We start from the raw sequence: 23,925 nt of genomic DNA, 5'->3' as shown, positions 1-23,925 counted from the left end.
CTTCTAGTCTTCCTTTTGTTTTGCATTTTTACAATAGATGGGGCCATGTTGCAAATGAAATTTTGCATCTTGCATTTTTAAACTTTAGAACAGTTTCCCGCGTCATTAAAAGTGATTCCTAAACATCAATTCTTAACGCCTACATGGTATTTCGTCATGCCTGCAAACTGGTTTACTCAGCCATTCCACCCAGCAGGTATACATTTTTTCTCCTATTATCACCCTCTTGTGGATCATTTTGGTTCATAATTTTGGTGTCAGACAGATCTGACAAGGCCCAGGCTAACATCAGGCTCATCACGTTATTCACCCAGGCCTCTGTCTCTCACATGTCACGTGGAAATACTAGTACCAGCATTATGGGGCGGTTGTGAGAGTTACATGAGAGAATGTTTTGGATAGAGTTCTAGAAATAGAATTACCAAGGTTTGATCTTTTAAAATTATATAACTTTCTAATTATAAGAATAATGTTCTTTATGGAAAATTTTAGCAGAAAGAAAAACCATGCCTAATCTCATCACTAAGAGATAAAAACAGTTAACATTTCAGAATCCATTTTTTGTCACTTTGAGTAGAATTGGGACTGTACTATAATATATATCATTTTCTCTCCTGCTTTTTCCGTCTTAACCTTGTATTGATTTCCCATTGTCATTATACATTCAAAAACATCTTAAAAGGCTGCATTTCATTATATTCCATTATATTAATGTGCCATGTTTTATTTAACTTCTAATTGTTGGATATTTAGATAATGATTTGCTATTATTAATAACATTGAAATCAGGTGTTGTTGAAAATAAATATCGGCAGACATTTTGGATTATTTCCTTAAAATTAATTCCTAGAAGAGGTGTTACCAGATCAGAGGTAGGAACATACAGAAGACATTGATTTGTACCTCCGCGTCGCCTATTTACTCTTCCATAAATAGCACATGAACACCTATTTTACCCAACGCTTACCTATGACAATTTTTAAAACTATCTCAATCTCTTCGTGGTCTCAATTTGCACACCCTTGATTACCTGTGGGCTAGAGCATTTGTTTCTGTGTTTATTGACATTCCTGTCCTTTGCCTATTCTTCTATTTACATTCATCTTTTCTTATTGATTTGTAAGAGCTCTTTATGCATAAGAGAATATTAACCTTTTGGTGTCATGTTAGAAATATTTTTCCCAGTTTGTCATTTGTCTTTTAAATCCATTTATGGTTTCTTGATTGTATAGAACCCTTCAATTTGTTTGTTGTCCTATTTGTCAGCCTTCTTCACTTTGATGTTTCCTCTCGGTTTTTTATGCTTGGAAAGTCCTTTCCTATCCTGGCTTCAGATATCTGTTCATTTACATTTTCTTCTACCTGTGTCATGATTTCACTTTATAGATTCAAATTTTTATCCTAAGTTATCTCATTTTGTTGTAAGATGTAAGGTAGGAATTTAACTTTTTTCTTAATGGTTATGCAATCCTTCCAGTTCTGTTTATTGAATGATCTTTCTTTTCTCCCAGTTTGAAATGCTACTTCTCTTAAACACGCAATCCTTATTTTAGCTAGAGCATGTTTCCAGCTTCTTTATTCTGTTCCATTCTCTCTCTGACCTAGTGCTATACCACACTATTATAATCACAGATGCTTTTATATTGTGTTTTAAAATCTGGTATACAAATCAACTACATTATTATTATTTTCCAAAATATTTTTAGCTACTATCTCCAACACATCTAATAGCCCAGGTGAACTTTAAAATCATTTTTAACATACTAAAAAATCTCTTGTTGACGTTTTCTTACATGATATCATATGAATTAGATGATGTCTATAAATTGATTTATAAAGAATTGACATCCTGACTACAATATTGAGTCTGCTCATTCAAAAACATGCTATTCCATTTACTCTCTCGTATTCTGTTTATTTAAGTTTACTTTCATATCTCTCTGTAAATATTTGTGGTGTTTTTCATATGAGCTCTGCACTGTTCTTAGAAATTTCATTCTTAGATGCTACATACAGATTGATATCTTTCTGTATTTTTGTGAGTTATTTATTACTGAGAAAGCCGTTAATTTTTATGTATTTATTTTGTATCTTGCCAGGTTATTGAGCTTTTTAATGGACTTTTGTGAGGCTTTCCAAACATGCTGATCATTTTACCAAAAGATTGTATCTACAAACAGTAGTATCTGGAAGAGCTTATATTATCATATTTAAGAATCTGTATTAATTTGGAGGAAAATGGCATCTCGTTGTGTCCTATCTACCATTTCTATGAAATTTATTTCTGACATTAAGCCTGAGTCCATAACAGAATTTATTTGGTGCGTACCATCTCAGCATGCAATGCTTGTAGGCCTCTCCTGAAGAATGGGCAGCTATAGTGACTCTGATGTGCTGAAGGGCTCAATGTTCAGCTAGGAGTCTGGGGTTCACAGCCCTGCCTTGTGGAGGAGGTGGGAGGGACCTGTCATAAAGAACATCGCAGGAGTTAGCCTTGGGCCTATGTCTCAGAACAATTGGGTAGAGTCTGTTGTTACTGATGTTAGGTTTAATTTCACCCAGATGTACACTCACAGCCAGACAAACTGGAGTGTAAAGAAACAGTCAGACACTACTTGTCCCATTGTTGAGCCCTGAAGGACACTCAAGATCTCCATTCACAGCACACAGACAACCCCTCCAAGTGAGCAAAAAGAAGTCTGGCCAGAGATGTAACTGTAGTGTCTAGGCACTTGATTCTCGGCAGGTCTGCAGAACTCTCATTACATTGTTGTCTTCTCCAAATTAAGGCTTTCTATCGGTTGTGGGGAAGGAAAAGGTTTCTCCTCCCCGGCTTCTCCCTAGCATATGGCTGGGGGTGTGGGCGGAATCTCCCCACATCCCCGCACAGACGGCTTGTGAATGTACCGATGGTGTGCGTTTCCTCCATTGGACAACTCTTCTTTTACTCTTTGATTTTTATGCCAGTTTGAGAAGGTTGTTTTTCTCCCACTTGAAAATCTCCTTCTGAAGGAATATGTTGCCATCCCCAAGCCCTCTATGTTGTAACTATCTCCTATGAAGCCAGACTGTAAGGCAATGCATCTTCCCTCAGTAAAATCCAAACCCATTATTCGTGCTTCAGCAAATATCTGCGTACCTTCTGTGTGCCAGCCTTTGTGCTTGGCGTTGGAACTCAACAGTGAGCAGAAACATGCCTGAGTCTTTCCCCCCAAGAGCTTCTAGTCTAGTTGGGGAGACAGACATTTACCAGGGAGTTCAGACAGAAGGCACACTGGGCTGTTACCGGGAGCCTCACTGCATGTTGGGTTCAGGGAGCTGGTGATGACTGAGCTGAGATTTAAAGGAATGGTCAACCTCAGGATTTAAAGGGCGGTCAAGCTGGGGAGGGGATGATGCATTGCAGGCAGAGGAGACAAAGGGACTGCAACCAATAGAGGAGAGAGTATGACACTTTTCAGGAAGAGGGAAAGCCAGAGAGCCTGGAGCTGAGAAAGCAAGAGCAAGTATGGTCCAGGAAGAACCCAGAGAATTAGGTAGGGAGAGAGCAGGCTGGATCTTGTTGGCCGTATATGGGATCTTTGTCTTTATTGCAAAAATACTGCCTGACTTCGATGGTTCTTAAGCAAAGGAATAGCATTTTGTTAATAAATATTTGTCTATTTTTATTTATTTGTTTGTTTATTTATTTATATCTCTGCATTTATTGGGTGTTTCCTTATGCCAGGCACTGTGGTAAACACTTTACAGCCTACAACACTTGACATATCTATGTCTTTAAGAGGTGGGAACTATTATTTGTTTGTTTGTTTTTGGCTGTGCCATGTAGCATGTGGGATCTTAGTTCCCCAACCAGGGATCAAACACACACCCCCTGGGGCTTCCCTGGTGGCGCAGTGGTTGAGAGTCCGCCTGCCGATGCAGGGGACATGGGTTCGTGCCCCGGTCCGGGAGGATCCCACGTGCCGCGGAGCGGCTGGGCCCGTGAGCCATGGCTGCTGAGCCTGCCTGTGCTCCGCAACGGGAGAGGCCACAACAGTGAGAAGCCCGCGTACCTCAAAAACAAACACACACACACACACACACACACACACACACACACACACACACACACACACACACACACCCCCTGCATTGGAAGCACGGAGTCTGCACCACCAGGGAAGTCCCAGGAACGGCATTTTTTAAACGATGGCCCTGGCTGCCGTGCAGGAACCTGCTGAAGAGTGCTGAGGAAGAATATGGGGTTCGGTTAGGGGATGGTTGCCAGAGTCCAGGTGAGAATTGATGACAGCAGCTGGGGCGTAGGTGATGGTGCAGGTGGGCAGAGGTAAATGAGTCTGAGACACTTAAAAGGTGGAGGTGGGAGGCGTCGGTGGTGGGTGGGATGTGGGGAAATAAAGGAGAGGGTTGCCTCAAGGATGACACCAAAACTTCTGGTCTGAGGAACAGATGGATGGTGGTCGTATTGATGGTATTGGGAACACTGGGAGGGGGTCAGGTGTGTTGGAGAAGATTGAGGTTTTTTTAGGGCCAGGTGTGAGGCCTCGTGAGACATGGCAGTGGTACCAGTTAAACATGTGGGTCTGGCTCTTGGTCAGAGGACAGATCGGGGCCAGAGACATACATTTGGAGGCACCATCCGAATTAGATTCAGGAAGAAAAAACTTAGACCTAAGGGACAAGCCAGCCAGCCAGACCTAGTCCACTTGGGCCCCCCTGCTCCTACCATGTGCTGGCGTCCAGAGACGGTGCTTTCCCAGTTATGGGGGGGATTTCCTGTGTATCGTCCACCATGTGCCTGAGTCAACACTGGATTTAATAAAAAGGGCATAGACACAGAGAAACCACACATCTCGGCAATCTGTGAACTTGCTTGCCTTCCAGGCTCATAGGTCCCGCCCTTCAGGGTGAGTCTCTGAGTAACAAGATAGAACCAGGGTCTCTCCTGCCCCCTCCCTTTTTTGTCCTGAGCCTTCCTTTCCTCCCCGAAGTCCCTTGTTTCTGAATGATGAGCCTTAAAATACCTTGCCCGATCATTTTGTTACATGAGCCAACAAGAACATTGTTTGTTTCAATTTAAGATCACTTATGCAATCGTATGTTCAATAAATATTTATGAAACACCTACTCCAGGCATCATCAGAGACACTGTGGGTTCAATTCAGACCATCGCCATAAAGAGAACACCAATAAAGCGAATCAACACGAATTCTTTGGTTTTCCAGTGCGTGTAAGAGCTATGTCACACTATACTGTAGTCTGTTAAGTGTGCAATAGCATTATGTCTAAAAAAAAATGTACATACCTTCATTACAAAATACTTGATTGTTAAAAAATGCCAAAACAATTATAATAGCAACATCAAAGATCACTGATCACAGATCATCATAACAAATATAATAAGGAAAACCTTTGAAATATTGCAAGAATTACCAAAATGTGACAAAGAGACTAGAAGTAAGCAAACAATGTTGGGAAAATGATGCTGATAGACTTGCTGGACTCAGGGTTGCCACACCTTCAATTTGTTAAAAACAAAAAAACGCAGTATCTGTGAAGCGCGGTAAAGCAAAACACGGTAAAATGGGGTGTGCCTGTGTGTGCCAGACACTGTAGCATGAATAAAAATGGTGACGAGGGCTTCCCTGGTGGCGCAGTGGTTGAGCGTCCGCCTGCCGATGCAGGGGACACAGGTTCGTGCCCCGGTCCGGGAGGATCCCACATGCCGCGGAGCAGCTGTGCCCGTGAGCCATGGCCGCTGAGCCTGCGCGTCCAGAGCCTGTGCTCCGCAGCGGGAGAGGCCACAACAGTGAGAGGCCCGCGTACCGCAAAAAAAAAAAAAAAAAAAATGGTGACGAGACATAGTCATACCCCTCCCAGGGAGCTTTTAGTCTAGGGGAGGAGACAAAAGACAGAAGAGATGGGTTATCATGTTGGTGTGACAAATGCTAAAATAGAAGGATGTCCCAAATCTCATATGAGGCCAAGAGAGGGACGAGCCTATTCCCTGGAGTCAGGAAAGGGCTAGGGTGAGTGTGACATGTAGCCAAGGGCAGGGGTGGGGCAGTGAGGGCATTTATGGTCAGAGGAGGTATCTGGGAAATGTGAAATGGTTTCCATGACTGGAATATACCATATGTGTGTTGGAAAGGTGTGCATGTGATTGGGGTGGACGGGCCCAGGGAATGGGGGTAGATCCAGGGAGATGGGGGTGTGTGATGACTCAGCTGCCCAGGTGAGCGGCATCCAGCTAATGCAGGCCCTGGGGAAGAGAGTGGCAGTTCGGCCGGATTTCCTTTCGTTGTGTGCGCCAGAAGAGTTTTCTCAGCCTTCTCCGTTCCTGCTGTCAGGAGATGAGACAAAAATATCCTTCTTCTCGCGCTGGGAAATGAAAGGCTGCACTGGAGTCTTAACAGGTACTGCCGGTGCTGCCTCCTCTACTTCCCAGATGAAAATGGCAGCTCCCAAGACCCCCACCATTGAGTGGTTTGTTCTGAGGCTCTTGGGCTTTTTTTGGCAGAATTGAGACCGGTAAGTTCCTATCTGAGTCACTTAGGCTGTGTGCTTGGGCCCAATCTAGTAACGAATAACCTTCCAGAGGCACCAAAATGTAAGGCAGGCATGTTTTCTGACTCATGTTCTCCCTGGAATGCCCTTTAGTTCCCTTTAGGTGTGTCTTACTTCCAGGCTCCTTAGGAAATGTCAGAGGGCTCTGACCTAAGGCAGCTCGGGCTGGGCTTCCTCCAGCACCTCTAAACAGACCCAGGGATCGGGGTGCAGTGGAGTCACGGAATATCCAGCTCATACATGGATCTGCTCAGAGCTGGTCAACGGTCGAGGAATTTCACAGAAGGGATAGAAACGATTCCCTGCCGTTGCTCTGACTGAGGTCCCAGGCAGTGTTTATGATTCCTGGGCCAGGCTCTCATCTGACCTTTATTAAACACCCAGCCCAGTTGGTTGTGAGCACCAGGGGGCAGAGGAAGGTGAGGAGTCAAGAAGCTGTTTGGAGATAAGGCAGATGGGGTCAGCATCACAGGCCGTGGACTGCAGACTCAAAGTTTGACCGGCATATAGAAATGCACCTGCGCGCACTGAATCCGAATTGCCCTCCGAGGCTGTAGGACCTGAAGACCGTCGTCTTGAGGGAGAGAGGGCCTGCAACCCCTAGAGCTGGGGACAACACTGTGAGAATGAGAGGAAGTGGAGATTATTGTGGACTAGAAGTATTTCTGAAGCTCTTTTGAGCAGCTGGGACTGAATGAAAGGATTTCACAGCTTCTTTCAGAAGATTATCATCCTGCACTTGGTAGAGGGAGAAGGTGGTGCATACCAGTCTCGGGCCACTGCACGAGCACCTACCCAGGTCTCTTCTGCTCGGGAGCCAAAAGCAATGCTGCAGAACTCTTCTACCAGGTCTTTGAGGCTGTCTGGGGTCCACATGACGCTCCAAGGATGACTTGTCTCCTCAAGAAACTCGGAGCTCGAGTGCCCTTTCACAAATGGGAAAATGGGCAGGTATTTGGCCTGTTGGGGGAGATGGCTGGTTCGGGCTGGCCCAGACGTCCTTCTCCCTCTGCCTCTGACTGTTTGTTTCCAAGTCACCTTTAATGCTGTAAACCACGGCTTGTCGCTTTGCCAAATTACTTTGCTCTCACTTAAGGGTGATTCATGCACTGGATGTTTTTGACATTTGAAGATTACTTGGTTCTTTGGGCAATTTTCTTGTTTGCCTTCAAGGAAATGCCTGCAGTTCTCTATTTCATTTGGGGAAAGGTGAGACCCAGGATGCAGGTAATGAAGTGGCTGAACTGCCAGGTGTTGGGTCTGATGAACTTGGAGGGTGTGGCTGAGTTATAAGGCTTTTGCTCCTAAACAGATCAAGGCAACTCCTCAACCCTGTGTTAGGGATCATTTGTGAGTAAAAATTATTCATCTGCAGAATCACATTCCCCCTGAGTTGGCCATAGAGGTCATCCCTATGCAGAAGCCAACCATGGGACCAGCCCGTGGCCAGGGAAGGCACTTGGGTGGCACCTAGCCTACCTGCTTCTGTCCTAGCAATGCCCACATGCTGTGTGATCTTTTCCTCTGTGGCCAAGGGCCAATCACTCTAGACCCATGGACATGGTTGTTGCAGTATTGTCTTTCCACTCCACTGAGCCAGAACTGCCATTACTGGGGAGAGGTTGCTAATTGGATTTCATGTAATTACCCACTCACTTATTAAGATCCACCTCCCTCCCCCCCAAAATAAACCACCCCCTTTCCAATGCCAAAACTGAGTTTATACCACTGCAGGAGGCAGAATTCAGAATAACCTGGTCCCCACCTTGAAGGAAACCATTGATCTACCAGGGAAAGGCACAGATTCATGGTCATGTACAACTGCTCATCCCTAGATGCTTGCTAATTTTCCCGTTAGTTCCCTATTTAAATTGTCTGTTGCTCTCCACTGAAATCCAGTGCTCTGAACTTGGCATTCAAGGCCCTGGGTTTGTCCTAGCTACCCTCCCTCCCTTTGTATGGTTTCCCACCCTTCCTCATGCATTCCAGGTGAGGAGTGGGTGCCCTGCTGTGGGGTGAGATGGCATCGGCCAAAGAGATAAGGAACCAAAGCTGTAAACAGGTGATTTCACTTTTCGAATGATCCGAAAAGAGGCTGCTGCTCTCATAGATGCCTGCGAACCCCACCTCTGAGCTCCTCAGCCCTCCCAGCTGTGGTGTTCCTCAGATGGAGTCCACTCCATGAAAGCACCGGAAAACAGGGCTCTTGAAGACAGGGTAAGGGATTAGGGATAATTTCATTTCAGAAGAAAGAGGCTGAGGAGGGACTTAATTGTCTTTGAAGGATGCTCCTGAGGAGCACGAAGATGAGCTGTTCTCCATCTCACCAAGAGAGAGAAGACAAAGTGAATCCCAAAGGCGCGAGCAAAGTTGCCGGTGAGCTCCCCGCCTGGAGGGTGCAGGGAGACTCGGCTGGAGGGTGGGCGGCTCTGGAGGGGACGCTGTGGGAGAAAGCAATATCCCAGCCCTCTCCTTGAAAGAAAATTTTAAAAAGCAAGAAATTAACAGAAACGGTAAGACTGTAAGACTGTGGGAGGAGGAGAGCTCTCCAAGGTCTGGGAAGCTGGGCTGCAGGAGGGCTGGAAAGATGAGCAGAACTTTTAAAAGCAGAAAGCAAGGGGCGGGAGTGGATAGCAGTATGAATAGAGATGAGAACTGGGGATATGCTGACTGTATCCTGCAGGCAGGAACCATCTCAGCTGAAGTATCTCTGGAGGGAAAGCAGGAGGTAGGGAGATGGGGCTGGCTGGTGTTTTAACCTTTACCTGTGGGCAGTGGGGACACACTGGTGATGCTTCAGCAAGGGAGTGACCATTATGGGGTTCCTGGTTCTCGTGTATAACCCTATGAGGAAGGGTGGGCCGGCAGAAGAGTGTAGTCCCGAACTCCTGTCTACAGGTCCCCTCCTGCCCGTCACAGACTGGTCTGCCATAGAACGAGAAGAACACAGACAGTATAGTGAGCCTTTAATAGAGCTCAGTGCTTTCCATTCAAAGTGCTGTCCTTTATTCTAAGATTATGTTCTATCAGTCAAGAGTCTAAGTAGAGGGATAAATTAGGAGGTTGAGATTAACATATATACACTGCTATATATAAAGGAGATAACCAACAAGGACCTACTGTATAGCACAGGAACTATACTCAATATTTTATAATAACCTATAAGGGAAAAGAGTCTGAGAAGGAAAAAAAAAAAATATATATATATATATATATATATATATATATATATATATATATAACTGAATCACTTTGCTGTACACCTGAAACTAATACAACTTTGTAAATCAACTATACTTCAATAAAAAAAACCTTTTTTTAAAGGATTAAAGACTTAAATGTGAAACATGAAACCATAAAACTCCTAGAAGAAAACATAGGCAGTATGCTCTTTGACATCTTGTATGTGACTAGTTATTTTTGTGGTATTTTTAATTAAAACTTTGAAAACAATATTTCAAAAATGTGCTGAATAAAATTCTTAATTTCAAAAAAAAACAAAAGTCTAAGTAGCAAGCAACAGAAGCCAATTCTGGCTAATTGAAGAAGAAAATGGATTTATTAAAAGGATATTAGGCAGCTCAGAGTCTCCAGGAGGGTGGGGAAGCAGGTTCAGAGGCCACACAGCCAGGAATGACAACCAGCCGTGCCTAGGTGTGACCCAGTGAGGATCCCACAGCTGCCCTGCTGGGTCAGACCTCCAGCTTATGCCACCAACACCGCCAGCTCCAAAGGGTGGGTGCTGCTACTGCAGTGATTCTGCACCATCCCCACTTCTGTGCCTCACTGGCTTCTGATTAAAAGTGGATGTCGATGAGTGTGATTAGTGGACAAAGAGAGGTTGGTGTGTTTGCCATTTTCACCGTCTTCCTTGGAAGGTGGGTTTTGTCTCCTTCGGAAGGGGTTCAGGAGCTGAGAGCCAAACAGAATGACGGAAGTCTCTCCTGTGTCTCTTCCCTCCTTGAGTGTACGTGCCCGTCTCCTTGTGCATGTACTTGGTAAAAATGTTCTTTCTTTTGTGAGGCGAAGGCGATTCGTTTGTTTGCTATTTAAAATGTTGTTAATTGGCAAAATGTGTAGCTGACAGCCTATTATTTGTCCCCAAATGTTTTGGAAGCTTAGTAGTCCATGAAACCCAAAAGACTGGGAACCACGGGTTTAGATGATACGCTTGGGCGCCAGACAGCCTGGGTCCAAATCCCAGGGCTCATGTGAGTGGTGTCAGATTTCTCAGGCCTCATTTTCTTATATGTACAATAAAGGTCATAATCCTCACATCTAAGAGTTGTAGCAAGCAGTGAATAAGAAAATATGGAAAAGTGCATAATTGGCAGCCGGTAAGGAATTGGTAATCCTGTTGGGTTGAAATTGACCAGAACAGCTTTCCAGAGGCAGATCCAGAATAATCCAGGACACCTGAGAATCCGTTCACGTGCCTATAGGAGGTACACCGTCACGGTACCAGATGCCTGGGGACATGCCTACCTCCTGGGTAGCCTCATTTATTTCTTCTCTGCTAACACTTGTAGGCTGGAAGGAAGCTGTGTTCCAGACACTGACGGAGCCCAGGTTCAGAAACCCTAATCCCCCAAGAGCTCCGCTACTGGCAACACAGCCAGAGCAACCCAAGCCCCACCTGACTCAGGGATTTGGTATCTTGGGGCTGTGAGCATTTTCCTCCTCTTTCTCCCTCTCTCTCCTTCTCTAGCCCTTGTCGGATGGACAGGACAGGTTGTGTTGTCCTCAACAGCTACATAACCTCCGTTTCCTCATTTGGCAAAAGGCAAATGACTGACCAAGGTCACCTGGCCGGTGAGTTGGTGGCAGAGCCCAGAATGAAGTCCAGGCTCTATTCCTGCAAATGTAAGAGATGCTCCGTAGCGTTGCAGTCCTGGGCTGAGGGACCGCAGTCCTCTGCTGCCTGTGAGGTTCATGGCACCCTGTCCTTTGGGATATTCCCAACTCTCCATCAGTAATGCTGCAGACAGCCACTGTCCATGCATTCACTGAATATGGAGAAGCTGCTCTTTCATCCACTGTGACGTCTCAGGAGTCACCAGTGTCTCCGTACATTGCCAGCCATGCACGCAGTGACCCTCCCTGCCAGGTTGACTTCCCACCCTCCCGGGCTCCATCTTTGTTCTTTTCCTCACTCTACATATTCTCCTTGAGTCATGTTCTAAACTGTCAAAGACAGTGGTTCCCAAATCCACATCTTCAGCACAGACCCCACGGCTGACCATAAGGTCCATAAAACCAGCTCGCTGAGGATCATCTCCCCTAGACATCCCACAGGCACCTTCTGTAACGGACCCAGCCTCTCTCCCCAGCCCCACCCCCAAATCTCTTCCCCCTGGGTCTCCGTGGCCGTCCACCCTGTATGCGATGGTGTGGGCACAGGCTCTCTTAGGAACCCTCTTGGGAGGACGTGTCCTGAGGGTGGCACTCCCCTGTTGGGTGTGAGGGCAGATCCCGTCTCCCTCCTGCCCCTTCCCGCCAAACTGTGACCTGTAGGGGGACAAGGCAGGAAGCAGATGAAGTGCTGTGGTTTGGAAATGTTAGCCTTCAACATGATTTAGTGCCCTGGCATTTCTGAGCTAGTTTACAGTAATCAGGCATTTGTTAATGTTCACTTTCTCCTCCACGGACTGTTGCTGACACAGGAACTTTCTTTGTTGATTAGACTTCAGCCTGTGCTAAACAGTAAGCAGTGTGGGGTGGCGGGCAAAGCTGGACTTTGGCGGCTCCCGTCGCATCAGGGACACCTTCACTGTCACTCACTAACTTGGTTAGCAGCTTCACCCTCTGCATCTCTGCTATTCCAGCTGTGAACTGGGATAACCATACCTTCCCCTTCAGGGTTGTTGTGAGGATCAAAAGAGAAAGAATGTAACACACTGTGCTTGATGCATAATTTGCCTTTAATAAATATTTATCCCCTTTTGATTGTCCCTTAGTACCCGTGTGAAGTCTGGCTTGTTGTAACATGGTAACTGCAGGTGCCTGATGGTACTTTTCAGTGTAACGGAATAGATGTGTCATGAATGGGCTTTCTTTTCTCCTAATAAGGCATTTCTGCCTTTGCCTCCTGCCCTGTCACATTCCCCATCAGTATTTTTTAGAGTCCAGGGTTGTAGACTACTACTAGTAAATTGTCCTACTGACTAAATTTAAACGGGTAGAGTTGGAAGAAACCAGGCTTCTAGAGTCCCAGGCCAGTATTATTCATGCAAAAAGAAGAGATTCCATGAAGTCAAATTTGTGGCTTGAAATTTTGAACCCTGCAGATACTGACTCTACCCTGGAACCAACTCAGAACTGTGTCACTCTTTTTCTTCTCGATTTCTCTTCCATCACTTTTGCTGTGTCTGGAGTCAGTGAAGGTGGAGGCTGGGTGAAGAGCCCTGTCCTTCTAGGTGCTCCCTTTGGCCTGATGGGTCCCGGTTGGGGTGGGGACGGCCACAGCATGATCTGCTGGGTGGTCTGCTCACCCACACTTTCTGGGGGACCCTGGCCTGGGCTGTGGCTGGATCTTTACCACCAGTGTGACCGTGTGACTATGGCAGTGTGACCTCCCCCTCCCCTGACCCTCGCTTCCTGTGCCAGCTCTGGGCATGACTGTGGAGAGGTTGGCAGTGTCCCAGGCAGCCCCGGGGCCATCCTTCCTGAGGCTCTGGGAAACAGCCCATGGCGGGGACTCCTTAGAGCGGGACAGCTAATTTATTTCCTTTTAATCACTCTGGACTCCGATGGTTTATGTTATTTTCAGGGCATCGTCTCAGTTTCATCCTAAAAATATGTCTTTGTTCTGTTCAGAATAGATTTTTAATTGCCCTTTTCCTTGAAAACGATGAGCAGAATTAGTCTTTGGGACACCAGTGGCCTTAATGAGGAGTCCAGTTTCCACTCAGTGCCCGAGGTGGTACCTTCGATCAGGGTCGCGGTGGCTCCGCGGAAAGGACTTGGGGCCAGTCTGTTATCCCATGACGGGGCTCCTGTCCCTCCCAGTGCCTGGGTGACTCCCCACAGCTGCCTTCTCCTCTCTGAGCCTCGGGGGCCTCACACATAACACATCACAGAGGCTGGATCAGCACTTCCCCGTTTGTTCACCCATGGAACGTGGGCAGAACAAGAGATTCAGGCCACTAGTGGTGACCCGCCAGGGACGAGGGCCTGTATGACAGCACATGGTAGCCATCGCCTCCATTGGGCCAGTCTCAGTGGCCCACCATTGGGACACCCTGGGCCAGCCGACCTCGAGGAGCCCCCTCAGCTCTGACCGTGTCCCCCCGTCCACCCTGCCCGTTGACCCTCATGGACTCCCCACACTCTAGCACACAAATACCACCTCCTTAGCCATCGAAGCTGTCCCCAGCTGGAGCTCCCCTGGCATTTTGGTTGCCCCTCCACCCCCAGTCTCCTCGCTTTCTTTGCTGCCCGCAAACTGACCGTGTTATTGCTGCCTCTCGCCCCTCCGGCTGCAAGGGTCGGAGGCTCCCTGAAGGGCGTCAGAACCCCACGGGGGCTGAAGACCTCTGGCTCCAAGGACCAGATCATCCCACTGTGTCCTCCTCACCAGCGTGGGTGTCCACACGTCTTCATCTTGGACTCTGTCCCCAGAGCGACTGCTGCCTGCTCAGGCCCAGCCTTTCCTTTCCTGTCTTTCTTCTTTTCCTTCTGCGATCAGCTGATGCATCATGTGGGTTTTCTGGTGCGAATTCCAAAGGAACGGAGTCCAGCAGGCTCAGCGAGTTGGCGCTGCCCCACTGGGCAGAGCTCTTTGTGCCAGGGCATCTCCGCAGAGCGCCTGCTGGACGGAGTGTTGACTGCCTTTGGGTCAAGGGCCCATCTCTAGTCCCATCTGTGTCCACCGTCCTGCCAGGAGTGGCCCTGCTGAAGCCATATCCCTCAGCGGGGCTCTGGGCAAGAAAGTGTCGGAAGAGCACCCTGGGTGCATGAGGGCGTGTACAGAACCCATCCTACCACCTAAACCCTACTGAACCTTCACATCCCAGCACAGACCGCAGGCCCTGCAAGAAGCCCCTTTGGGTTCCTCCTTGTCTTCTCCACTCGACAGAGCCCGTGTGGAGGTGGGGGCCAGGCCCCATCCCAGTGCTTTCAGCCACGTTTTCTCCCTCGGCTCAGTCCTCACAACAGCCTTCTGGGAGCTGTATTCGCTCTTCACAGGAGGGAAACTGAGGCCCAGAAAGGTCCTATGATTCGCTCAGTGGTGCAGCCAGGCTCGACTCCGCCCCATGACTCCCATCCCATGTTCTTTCCATCCTGATACAGCGCCTCTGAGCCCCTGAGCCCTTGTTTTCCCTTAAACAACACTAGACAGCGCTTGGAGGCAGTCTTGTGACGATCTCTGGTTTGTCCATTGCCCACGGTGTGTCTGCTCCCCACCAGGTTAAACGGTCAGGTCGGCACCCGGAGGGCAGGACAGGGCACCCTCAGGGCTCAGCTGTGGAATGGGGCTGAATGGAGCTCAGGTTCCTGGCAGTCTCTGCCTCTCCTTTGTCCTCTGCCTAGATGTCTTCTCCTTGAGGGAGGAAGCACAGGATTTCTGGTGCAAAGTCTCTTCTGCTTGTCCTGAATGTTAGGAAGAAAGTTTTAGATGAGTGTGTGAGTATGTGTGTGTGTGTGAGCGTGTGTGTCTGGGTGTCTCTGTGAGTGTGTCTGGATGTGTCTCTGTGTGAGTGCGTGCGTCTCTATGTGTGTCTGTATATGTGAGTGTGTGTCTCTGTGTGTAGGACTATGTGTGTCTGTGTCTGTATGTGAGTGTGTCTGTGTGTGTATGTGTGTCTCTGTGTATGTATGAGTGTGTGTGTGTAGGACTATGTCTGTCTGTATGTGAGTGTGTCTGTATGTGAGTGCATCTGCATGTGTGAGTGTGTGTGTCTGGGTGTGAGAGTGTGTGTGCACGTGTACACACAGGTAGGCCGTCAGCAGGCAGGGGCGCTGCCTTAGGTCCTGACAGGTGACGCTGTGCTCCGTCTCGGAGCCTCCGATTTCCCGTCCAGCGCCAAGCCTGTGAGGGATCCAGTCGCTCGCCCACACCTCTGTCGGTAAAATGCCAACAAGCCATTTTTGTCCCTGTTTCTTAGAAAATGAAAAACTCGAGTCATTCAACCGAAGCAGCCTATGAATGGGTCTGGCAGATTTGCCTCTCGGAACCCGGGAGCTGGCCTCTGAGACCCGGAGCCCCTGCTGGAGTCCGGGTGCCCGGTGGTCCCGCAGGCTCACCCGGGAGCAAGCACAGACCTCTGCTGAGCATCGCTCTTCCCGGTGCCTGGCCGGTGGTGCCTGTGCCGAGGGGCAGGCGGGGACCCGGAGAGGATGTGAGAAAGCTCCACCCTGGGCTGGGCTAGTCCTGCTGCTGGAAAGACGTGCAAGAGGCCGGTGAGAACGTCCCTTGGAGGTGTGTTTGGGGGTCGTGAGGGGCCCTTCTGTAGGTAATATAGACACACTCTTCTGGCATCGTCCAGAGTCGGGGCCTCGGGCTGGGTGCAGAGGGCTGGGCAGGGCTGGGCTCCGTCACTGCCTCGGCCTGGAGCCACCGGCCCTGGCTGAGCTAGTGGCTTTGGCTGGGTCCACAGGTGGTCCCCAGAGAAGCTGCTTACGTCCCGGGAAGTGGTTTTCACCCACCTGCTTCTTGTTTCTCTTCTCTCTGCAAATGTTTAAAAAGCCCGTGTGAGCCTCCTAAACTGCCGTGTGGGCTGCAGTGGGCGGGCCGCTTCTAGGGCCTGCTGCCCAGGTGGTATTGCCCCTACGTGGTCACCTCACCGATGGACCCCCCTGTGTACAGCTACTCGAGTCCAGGGTCGCTTCCCTTCACAGAAGGGGCTCCTTCTGCCCTCCTCGGGGCTCTCCAGGGGTCTGTTGGCCCTTGCATTCAAACCTCTTTGAGAATTTCTCAAGCAGATGCAGAGTCGATGCTTTTGCCCCTGAAATTCCCCAACGACCTGAAGAAGGACTCTGGACTCGTGTTTCCCTTGTGTTTCCCTTGGTGATTTCTGGAGTGTTTGATTCCCCTTTGGCTTGGCGGGTCTGTGGCTGGTGGTAGGGCCCATCAGGAGAGGCCTAGCCTCAGTGGGAGGAGGGGGCTCTCAGGGGAATGTCATCCAGATCTTCACTAGCAGGGCTGTTGGAGCTTCTCATTCTCCTGGGCCGTGGCTTGTGCTCGGGGACTCCCTCTGAGCTCCTTTTCCATCCTGGAGTGTCCCAGGCAGGTAGCCCAAGCATAGCTACGTGCCCCCGTGGCTCCAGCAGTGATGTGTATGAAATAACAGCAGAGCATCTTTCTCCCTGAAAAATAAGGCAGAACTTTGTTACAGGTTTCCTCAAAAGGGCTGTGTGGGATGCCACATGTCACATCCCCAAGGTGCGTTCTCCAAATCCTATTTGGAGCCTCTGATCTCCTGGAAGTTTCCCCAAAAGACCACTGCTCAGACTCTCCTCTCTCACTCCCCACGCCTAGTGCCTCTCCTGACTCAGCCCTCTCTCCTCACTCACCTCCTTCCCAGCCATCCACCTTCACCCCCACAGCCCCGACTTGCTGTCCCCTCCATGCAGAGCTCCCTGAAGGACAGTCTGTGTCACTCCCACTGCTTTTCTTGTGATAAAAACAACACCCCTTCTCCTTCTCTAACTAAGGATGGGTAGAACCAATACTCCTAGAACAAGTGCTTGGGGCTTACTGTTGCTAAAAGTGGTAAATGCATTTGTTTCAAATCATATATTTTTTAAATCTGTAAGTGACTACTTATGTAATTTTCCCTGAAATGGAACTTTGGGGACCTCTGAGCGTGTGCATGCATGTGTGTACATGCATGTGTGCCTATGTGTGTATCATGGAAGAATGCATGGCTAGCAAAGATCGGACAATTGTGCTCATTTCTCAGTAACCAAAAGCTTTATCGCTTTGGATCAACTTGACTGCTATATACTTTTAAATTGTTTTTATTATTTGTCATATATGGTTTCATGTACAGCCAAAGTATGGCTATAAAAAGTAACAGGGGCTTCCCTGGTGGCGTAGTCGTTGAGAGTCCGCCTGCCGATGCAGGGGACAAGGGTTCGTGCCCCGGTCCAGGAAGATCCCACATGCCGCGGAGTGGCTGGGCCCGTGAGCCATGGCCGCTGAGCCTGCACGTCCGGAGCCTGTGCTCCGCAACGAGAGAGGCCACAACAGTGAGAGGCCCGCGTACCGCAATTAAAAAAAAAAGAAAAAAGTGACAAATACAGAAAACGTAAAGAACATTTATATTAAACCACCCCGAGTTAATGAGGAACCTCAGAATGATAGTTCTGCAAATTTGCCTCAGTCATTTCTTCCAGATTCATAAGTGGTGATCATCTGATCCAAGTTCTTATATAGGTCTTCTAAATGTCTTTAGTATGTCAAATGAGGTGACAAAAAAGGATGGGGTAGGGTCCACAGAAAATAAAGAGAAAAATTAATTAGCTTGTCTTTTTATTGACTGGAAAAAATATTACCAGCAATGTGTTATTTTGAAGAACTTATAAATCTCTCTCTGAATCCTGCTTTATCTTATCATTTAGATAACATGTGAACATTGCAAAAATAATGTTGATTTTTCTTAAGCTCAAAATGTGAGAATTCTAAAGATCAGGTCACAAAATACAATTTTTATCTATTTTTGAAGCTGATGCATATAATTAAGTTTCAGTTATGTTTTAAATATATGTTGGTCTCAGAGCCAAAATGTTGTTTTTTTATTTGTCAACAAATCAGTCTTTCCTTGCACAACTAATTTAAAAGAAGTGAAATGTTGTGCATAACTTGTGAAATGTTGAAATGTGTCCTTAAATATAATGAACATTGTTAAAAATTGTCTTTTAATGCTCATTTAATATAATCTTTGAATAATATACTCATATAAAATATTTAACTAAAAATCCTCTTTTACTGTAAGCCATGCAAAAATGATAAAGTGATTTTTTCTAATTGTAGGGGGTTGGTGAAATTATAGATTACTGTGAATAGAGTTCATTAGTCAAAAATGGGGTTAGAAATGCCAATCTAAAGAGACAAAACCCAGGAACTCCCAGTAGCGAATGAGCAGAAAGAGGGAAGAGAGGCGAGCTGTGGTGGTGAGAATAGGGAGAGGCGGGCCCCGCCCGGAACAGTGTGCAGCTTCTGCTCGGGCTCTGGGACATACCCTCTCACTCTCACCCTCCAGAGACCGTCCCTACGGCAAATGCCAAAAGCTAGTCAGAGGGGAGGGCACTTATCAGTGTTACCTTTACCTCTTGTTCCCTGAAACTAAGTCACAATGAAAAGTACATCCTTCAAAGATCAAAACCCCAGGTGGGCAGCAGGACCCAACCCTGTTGCTGCAGCCACCGATGAAGTGTGTGTCTCCCCAGACGGCAGCCGAGGCTAATCCCCAGCTAAGCTGCTTTGCCGGCCTGCCTTAGATTAGACTGGGTGGACAGGGTGCAGGTGACATCATTTCTGAGAACTGGCTGTCAGGTGGCTTGGCAGGAGGATAGCAGGGAGGCAGGATTTCATCCTCTGTACCATTTGTGAGAGCTGGAAGGACCACAGGGCACTGGTCACCCAGGCCAGTTCTCTTTCGGTATGGGGGCCACAGGGAGGCCCAGAGATGGGAGGAGGCTTGCACACAGCCTCCTCGTGGTCCAAGAGGATCCCTTGTGTGCATTCTTCCAGGGAATCTTCAAAAGTGGTCTAGTTCAAAAGTACATGTTATTTAAAAGGTACTGATCACAGGATGATTGTGCCCTTGCCACGCCTGGGAGATGGCTTCAGGGTCACGGGGAAAGGCTCTCGTGCGGGAGGACAGCTTGGTCTCGGGGAGGCAGCCCCGGCTGGGGAGGAGGCATATGTTCAGGGCAGAGGATTACCTCTGCAACAGCAGAAGCCATCTACTGTGTTCGGGGCTCCGTGGGTACTTTGTGACCCATCCTGCAGGAACATTTATTTGTATCTATTCCAGTTGGTTGACCTGCCATAGCCCATCTTCAAATGTATCAATCCCAGGTACTATTATTTATAGAATCATTGACTCGTGAGCTCCCCAAGGGCTCCCCTGCCAAGTGACTTCCCGGCTGCCGCTGGTCCCCTCCAGGGTCAGGAGCGCGCTGCCCCCATGGCTGTCCATCCCTCCAGGCACGGCCTGTCGGAGGGAAGGCCCTGCTCCACTAGCTCTTTCCCTCCACCTCCAGTTCCTTCTCCCCCTTGGAGTCACCCAGAGCACACCTGGCCTGCCTGCTGCAGGACAGGTACAGATGGTGACCACACCCTCCCCGTGGCCGCAGATAAACGCCAAAGCAGCAATAGTGTCTCCTTCCACTGCTCTTCACACAGACGTTTCACATCCTCTTAACATCTCGGTCACGCATCTCTAAATGGGCTGCAGTTTGTCCACATCCCATGGAAGGCGCGGCCCGAGAACCAAATGCAGCGCTTGGAGCGATGACCAGGCAGCAGAGGGTGGGGTTGCCAGCTCTTTGTGCCAAGATCTCTTTGAGCAGCTGGGCCCAGTTACAGCTGACAGCTCTTCTGGAAGCTTCTACGTTCTAGTGGGGGCTGTGCAGTTTGGCATGGGGGTGAGGCACACAGGAGGGGTGGTGGAATTTCACCTGTAAAAGGACCACATGTGTCGTTCAGAAAGAACGTTTCTGTCCAAGGCCTTTTTCTCTCCTACAGAAAAGTACCATCACTCTTTTGCAGAGTGATATGGACTTGAGACATTCTGTGACTTACTTAACGACACCCAGGCCTCTGGACTGGCTTTTCACGGACCAGTTGGCCACCACGAGGCACCTCTGGAAATCCCTTCTCTCTTTCCCGAGGACCTCATTGGAGCTCAGGATCCCCTGAAATTTGACAAGAAAGCGCCAGCTAATTACACAGCAGGATAATCGTGCAAGAGCCTCTTCTAAGGACAGTACATCCAGTTGATTCTAGGCTGAATACTTCTACAGCGTTCTGTGTTTACACCAAAATGGAGATGAACTTCACAATATGGCCGTTATCACAGGCAATGAACTAATCTGTCAGAAATCACTCTTTACTGAATGACTTCTTTAACCTGAGTTACCAGCAAAGTCTATCACATTAGGAAGTCACGCTCTGAATGATGTGTCCTGATGAAAAATTGATATTGGTGGAAATAACATTTTTAAACATTCTAGGTATTAACAGTAACTTTGAGTTCTGCATGAGGCGCAGAGGGTGGCAGGTTCTGCGTGTCCACACGCATGTCTATGAGTTTGCAACCTTCAGCCGTGGCGTTCCACCGTCAGCAAAATTGCAGACGTTCCGCACCTGCGTACAGTCACGTTACAATGGCTTTGAGGAGAGATGGCTCATGCCGTCAGGCATTTTGGTGTCACACTCAATTGGCTAAACATAGTCATTTTGTGTTCTATTATTGACAAATTTGGGTAATTCACCCACTGGGAAATATTTAAAGATAAAAATGTAAAATCCTGTTGGTTCATGAGCGAGGTCCTTGATGTCAGTTCTGTGACATATTTTTAAACACAGGAAGCTGTTCGGAAGGAATATTCTGGCATGTTATGGTTAAGTAAAACGGTGTTGGGAGCCCATCAGCTGTCTGTCTGCACACCTTCCTGTGCTCATGGAGATTCCTACCTGGGCAGCTGTTTCATACCTGGGTGGCTCCGGTTTAATAGAGAATGCCATTAACAAGCGTACCAGACTGTGTCCCCGCTTGGAGCCCTGATGTGTCATCAGCATGCTCGCAAGCTTGTTTCTTGATCGGTGTTGAAATATGTCACACCCAGACGGAGCGTTGCAGGCTGGATTAATGACAGAGCACCTGCCTCATGACCTCACCCACGACAAGCCATGCAGAGGGAACAGAGTTTGGGGCTGTGTCTGCAGGAAGCCTTGCAGTGCCACCCTGGGCAGCCTCTAGGACTCTGCGTGGGCAGAAGTGGAGGGTAGCAGTGACTCTGGGACACATTGCCGTGTCTCTCTGTCCCCTGCATGTGGGGTTTGGGAGTTTGAGGCCCACGTTCCCCTAGAAATGTTTTTGAGATGCTTAGGGTCTGACATGGTCGTAGGATTTTACTAGTTTTACCTAACTTGCATCCCTCCTTCCTTGTGTTCTGTAACCCCTTTAACCTGTCTTACGTTATGTGGGTGTCCGTGTCTCGTCCCTTACCTGCCCATAACAACAATGACTGCACATCCTCTGTGTGCAGCCACCATTGCCAGGGTGCATCTGGGTTATATTATCTGGGGGTCAAGAAGGGCAGCCCATTCTGCCCCCCATGCCCCTCACACGTATCATGTCACGTTCCCTGGACTGACTTGGGATCAGTCCTCAGTGTAAGTGGCTGAAAACGAGTCAAACAGGAGAGCAGGGCTGAGTTGTGAGGAAGGACCCTCCTCTCGTGCCCCAGAGCCTAATCACAGCTCAGCACACCCTGAAATTTCACAAGATTTCACAAGATGGAAGGAGTGATCTGAGGGCTTTAGCTCCCCCAACAGAACCAGCAGGGCCTCCAAATACTTTTTTTTTTTTTTTTTTTTTTTTTGGCGGTACACGGGCCTCTCACTGTTTTGGCCTCTCCTGTTGCAGAGCACAGGCTCCAGACATGCAGGCTCAGCGGCCATGGCTCACGGGCCCAGCCGCTCCACGGCATGTGGGATCCTCCCGGACTGGGGCACGAACCCGTGTCCCCTGCATCAGCAGGCGGACTCTCAACCACTGTGCCACCAGGGAAGACCCGAAATACTTCTTGTATTCGCTTTCCAAATGCCTCACTCTTTCTCTTTAAGGCACCTCTCTAGACAATCCCTGGAAAGTTCTGGGCTCCCTCTCTCAGCCCAGGCTGGAGTGAGGCTGGGCTCTGGGCTCTCTTCTTGACTCCTGCTAACTCAGGGTGTAACCTTGGCTGGGCAAATGCCTTCTCTCTGGCCCTCAGCTTCCCCACGTGCACAAGGAGGGAGCTTGGAATGAATGACCCACTCTGAGTTCTGATTGTGAATGTTTGCTTCTCACCAACACAAGCCTGCCCTTGGACACATATGTACACACAAACACACACGTGTGCATACGTGCTCAGCTGGATCCTGATCCGTCACCAACGAGCTCAATGTCTGTCCTCTCCATGTGAGTCCCTTCTGTGCAGCCCAGGGAACCATGGTTGCTGGCAGTGGGGCTGGGCAGCCACTCATCCTGGGAGAAGCTGTCCTGTGCTCCTCGCCATGTAAACCGCCATTCAGCCCCAAAGGATAGAGCAGCGCTCCCATTGTGGGTTCTCACCGCACTGTATAAATGTTTCTCTCTTGCTTTATAACTAATATCACTGCCCCACCAAAAGTTTAGAAACTGGAGATGCAGGGAAGGGAAATCACCTCTAATACCACTTCCCCAGCAGCTGCCACTATCATTTTGTAAGTTTCGTTCTAGTGATTTTTCAAACGTGCATTTGACATTTTTTTCACGCATGGCACCGAACTAGGCACTTTATATATATTAACTACTTGAATCTTCACAACACTCCGGCTGGATTAGGTGTTAATGGGTCCCATTTTATAGCAGAGAAAACTGACTGGAGGTTGAGTGGGTTGCTGAGGATATGTAGCTGCTAGGGCTGGGATTTGAACCCCTGCCTTGTGACCCCAGAACCTCCCCGCCTTCCTCTAGCACAGTGGTTCTCCAGTGTTGCCTGTTTAAAAATCACCAGGTTGCTGGGCCCACCTCCAGAGTTTCTGATGCAGTAGGTCTGGGCCTGAGATTCTGCATTCGTAAGAAACACCCAGGGGATGCTGATGCTGCTGGCCTAGGAACCACACTTTGAGAACCACCGTGCTGGTCGATACAGCTTCCCTGCGCAGACCTATTTCTGCGTCCGGATTCCCCTACTCATTCTGAAAGCATGGCCCTGTGTTGCTCTTCGGCTTCACAGACATCAGTTTTAGCAGCTACGTGGTGTGGTGCATGTTCTTTAAAAGAAATCTATTGATTATTTGATGCCCTGGCATTCACAAACTATGTCTTCAGCTGAGAGCCCGGGAAAACCACCACAGTTATATCCCTCCCTGAGAAGGGCTCTCTGGGTCCTCCATCTGGTCCAAAAGTGACAGTACCTTGGATCATTACATCAGTCCCAATACTGTTTCCAGTCACCTAAATCTGTCCCATTCTTTAAGGCACCATTCAGCTTTCATCTCCACCAGGAAGCCCACCCTGCCTGCACCAGCCCTTTGGGATCTCTTCCTTGCTGAGCACAGTAACATGGGTGTTACTGTGGTTGATGGCCTCTTTTAGAACCTAGGAATGAATTCTGTCTCTTCTGGAAGTTGATCCTCGGCTACCGGAGCACAGA

Source organism: Stenella coeruleoalba, assembly GCF_951394435.1.
Source record: "Stenella coeruleoalba genome assembly, chromosome: 13".
NCBI classification, from domain to species: domain Eukaryota; kingdom Metazoa; phylum Chordata; class Mammalia; order Artiodactyla; family Delphinidae; genus Stenella; species Stenella coeruleoalba.
This window is presented reverse-complemented; position numbering follows the sequence as displayed.